The sequence below is a fragment of the Perognathus longimembris genome, chromosome 28, assembly GCF_023159225.1.
Source record: "Perognathus longimembris pacificus isolate PPM17 chromosome 28, ASM2315922v1, whole genome shotgun sequence".
NCBI lineage: Eukaryota > Metazoa > Chordata > Mammalia > Rodentia > Heteromyidae > Perognathus > Perognathus longimembris.
This window is the reverse complement of record NC_063188.1, coordinates 45,488,442-45,493,128: the sequence shown is the minus strand read 5'-3', so window position 1 is coordinate 45,493,128 and position 4,687 is coordinate 45,488,442. Positions and strand designations below refer to the sequence as shown.

The following is a 4,687-nucleotide window of genomic DNA, read 5'->3' as shown; positions in this document are numbered from 1 at the left end:
GCACCTGAATTTAAAGAGCTGAGATATTTTATGCCTAATAACTTTTCACATTTAACATTCATCTCCTATGGGAACTTGCTACATCAATTATCTCCTATTCTCTTTATAAAGTCAAACTTTACCTCTGTACTGATTCTATCCTTTAGTCTTAATGTATTCTTGAGGTTTTTCTGTTTATTTATTTATTTATTTTCAGATATTTATTATCAATCTCATGTACAAAGAGGTTACAGTTTCATACGTTAGTCATTGGATACATTACTTGTACTGTTTGTTACCTCGTCTCGTTGAGTATGATAGTATTAAATGGCAAGGTAAGTGACTCCAACACTTGTCCATTCACAAAAATATCTAAGAGGAAAAAATAAGACGAAACTATCCATATCAGCTTTTAAAAGACAAATGAGGGAGGAGGTAGCAAGTTTGACAAGAAATGTGCACACTACTTTATGTATGTAACTGTAACCCCTCATTCCATCACCTTGACAATAAAATTAACTTTACAAAAAGCAGCCAGTGGTTGATAGCAATAACATGATGAAGGGACGGATAAAATGAGACCTGCAGTCACAGCAGAGGACCATAGGAGCCCAATAGCTATACCCTTATGAACACATAAGATAATGCTAAGTGAAATGATCTGCATATTATGGAAATGATTGTTATATCACAGTTGCAAATACTTTCAACGTGCCATATGTAGCTGTAGCCTCTATTATTGATGATATTCCTGTATCACCTTCCTGTGGTTGTACCTACACTATCTTTGTATCTTATCTGAGTATACTGGAAACCGGGTATACTGGTATTAGAACCAGGAAATTGGAAGGTAATACCAAAATTGAAAGACACAGGGTAAAAAAAGACAAACAACTACAAAAGCAATACTTACAAACTGTTTGGTGAAAATGAACTGAACAACTGAACAACTCATTGGGGGAGAGGGGGAAGGGAAAGAGGAAGGGGAAGGAGGGAATGAGTGATGAGGTAACAAACAATACAAGAAATGTATCCAATGCCGAATGTATGAAACTGTAACCTCTCTGTAATTCAGTTTGATAAAAAAAAAAATGAGACTTGCAGGTGGTACAAAAGACTTGTATCCATTTTACTTATCTTACCCTACTCTAGCACATAGTGGATTTGAACTGCTGTATCTTCATATACCCTTACTTCATGTACATTGAAACCATAAGACTTTCCCCTCATTTGACTGATAATGCCTGTCTCATCTTTAGGGTAAATTCTGTAACTTATTTATCTGGGCTACCAGTCCCTTATATTTAATGAATATTTGGGGAACTGGAGGGAAAAGCCTCTTAAACATGAATATGGGACCTCTGAATATGTGAATTACAAACTTAAGTGTATTTCATTTAACTATAGCATATGATGTAGAACAGTTTTCTTTATTGTTCTATCTAGATTTTCTTTTCTAATTGTGTTCTGATCCATGTTTCAATCATGGACATGGTCTATAGTTAACTGCCTGATGAGAAAATCATTTCCATCTGAAATATGTGTACAGAATTAAGTCTTTGTATCTGCATCATCATGGCATTTATTGTGTAACATCATTCCTGTGGCAGAAGTGGTAAGAGATACTAATGTCTATGAATTTTATTTCTATATTGTAGAATGAAAATTAAATTTTAATTTTAAGAAAGTGCTCTAGGGTAGGGTAGGAGAGGAGAGTATGGGGGATTGAATTTAATCCGTATATCAGAATGTCTGTATGGTAATGTCTCAACAAAACCCCATTGTACAAACAACATGTGCTAAATAATAGAAATAATGTGACATTGTTATTTAGAAAATATCCATATTAATTTAAAAAGCAATGCATTTTGCATGTGACCAATGTGTAAGTTGCTTTCTTCCAGTACTAAAGTTGGAACTCAGAGTCTTGCATTAGCCAGGCAGGTGTTCTGTTACTTGAGCCACAATGCTACCTCTTTTTATTTTCATTATTTTTTCTAATAAGGCCTTGATTTTATGTCTGTGTCCACTTGTACTGAAATCCTTCTATTTATACTTTTTGTATATCTAAATGACAGAAGTCCACCACCACATTGAGTGATGGAACCAAGCCCATCTGGATTCTATTAGGTCCTGAGAACCCACCAGAGTAGGTGCTATGGTTTAGTATAGTTTGAGAATGTTCTCCAAGGCTGGTATGCTGGAATCTTTCTCTCCAAGATGTCAGTAAAAAATGGGTATCACCTAGTCTTGGCAAAATCCTGGTTTGTATCCCCATCACTTCAAGAACAAAGCCTTCGAACGCTCGGATTGGCACGAGGGTTTGGAAGGGCTCTGCTTCTGGGCATTTCACCAGGCTGACAGGATGCCATAGCCATCCCGTCCGCGAAGGAGCTGGACTCCTTCAAGTATGGGGACTTGCGGAACTTGGCCAAGAGTCTTTGGCTCCGGGCTAACCTGAAGGCAGACAAGTTGTTAAAATCTTTGAAAGACCACCTCAAATTGGAAGCAAGGAAAGAAAGTAACAGTCAGGATGAGAAGGAAACTGCGGCATTCTTCTGTGATGAGACTGAGATACCGACGAGCAGTCAGGAACAAGCCGGGAAGGAGCCAGTTGTCCATGTCACCAAAAGGAGGAGACGCAGGCACAAGAGAGGCCATGGGAAGCCTAACTCCCAGCGGGATCATTCCGAGATAAAAATAAGTGATCCTACTACATTCCAGAATGGAGAAAGGCAGGAAAACCAGGATCCCAAAACTACTGCAGAAGTTCCTTCTCAGCCAGACCAGGGCCAAGGAGTTGGGAACATGGTTTCCACAGGCCAGAGTGAAATGAAAGATAATGACGATTTGAAGGAACCTTCAGAAAAAAAGCCTCGCTTTACAGATGGATTTTCCAGACTTGCAAACAGTAAAATAACTGCAGCCACTACTCCAAATTTTAAGAAGCTCCATGAAGCTCATTTTAAGGGAGTCCATTGATGAATACATTAAGAGAAAACGGAAACATTTTGATGAACACAACTCATTTAATGAACTGAAGAAGCAGCCTGGCACTAAGGGAAGGGTAGTGACTCCAGTTCCTCTAAGAGGAAGACTCCCTGTGGCCTGCACTCCCACTCAACAGTGCCAGTCTCCAGGCCAGTCCCGCAGCTCTTCGAGGAAGAGCACGGTGTGTCTGAAGGGGTCAGTCAAGCGGACCACGCTCTCAGCAACCAAAATGAACGTCAGGTTTTCAGCTGCTACTAAAGATAACGAGCATAAGCGTTCACTGACCAAGACTCCAGCCAGAAAGTCTCTACACGTGTCTCTATCTGGGATTAACCCCAAAAGCCAGGCCATGCTCGGAACACCCAAGTTAAAGAACACCAAGGAGAATTCTGCTTCTGTCATTACTCCATTCAAGTTGACTACGATGGCAGTGAAGACGCCAGTCTATGATAAGAAGCCAGTATTTGATCTGAAAGCAAGTTTATCTCGTCCCCTCAATTATGAACCACACAAAGGAAAGCTGAAACCATAGGGACAATCTAAAGAAAATAATTCTCTCAATGAACGTGCAAGCAGAGTTAGCCTCTATAAGAAATCTTACATACAACCTCCTCTCCAAACCAGGGAAGAGCAACGGAAAAAGCAAGTGCAAGAACGAAAGGAGAAGAAAGCAGAGGTGTTGGCTGCTCGAAGGGGCCTCAAGATGGTTAAAAACAACTAATTGTCTGGTTGATATTCCTTCATTCTTGTTTTTCTTTTGTAAATATTTTTCTACTGTCTCTTTTTTCACTGTTAACTTTTATCCATTATGTATGCACTGTCCCTAGGTTCTTCAGGTCCTATAGCTCTGAAAAGTTATCATCTTAAACCTCAAAAATCTTTTGGGTGCTGGTGACTAACACCTGTAATCCTAGATACTTAGGAGGATGTGCTCTGAGGATTGTGGTTCAAAGCCAGCTAGGGCAGGAAAGCCCGTGAGACCCTTATTTCCAATAAACTACTCAGAAAAAGCCAGAAGTGGTGCTGTGGCATAAAGCACTAGCAAATGAAGCTCAGGGACAGTGCCCAGACCCAGAGTTCAAGCCCCAAAACCGGGGAGGAGGAGTCCTTTGCAGTATTTTTATCTAAGTCTCTGTACATTCAGTTTTGTGATGAGACTCATCCTTGAGATTATTAACTTAGATTTTTTAATGCCAACATTCCTCTTAGTTCTCACATTAACAGATCCACAGTGTTCTTCTGGGCAAAAGCATTTACCTGATGGCAGCTACTTACACCATAAGCTTCGGTAGCGATAGGATAGAAACGCCAACTCACCCTCCAGTCTACAAAACCTAGCACTTTTAAACTGGGCCAGTAATTTGATTATGTCACCAATACTGTAACCCTGAAAAATATAAGAGACTACAATCACCTGTGTTCACATCACCATGTAATTTTCATGGTACTATAGTCTTAAAAGTAAAATCCTACAGCTCATTGTCCTTGCTTACAAATCCCAGTAAAAAACTTAGAGGCCTGGTGGGAGTCAGTGAGAGAGAACTATATACCCTAGGTCCCTGCCAGTACCGCAGAGATTTACTGCTTCTAAATATTCCTACGCTCTGTCACACTTACTAATCCTTAGAAAAAAAGACGAGAGAACTTAAGTAGATCCTGTTCCTTGTACCTATGTAGAGCTTCTGGGTTGTATACGAAAGACTTTCATAAATAAAAC

The 4,687-nt window shown here is 39.7% G+C and overlaps 1 pseudogene; it reads left to right on the top strand.

The window, feature by feature from the left end:
- Positions 1-293: 293 nt before the first annotated feature.
- LOC125343030 lies at positions 294-3,861 on the top strand (annotated as a pseudogene).
- The last annotated feature ends 826 nt before the right edge of the window (positions 3,862-4,687 follow it).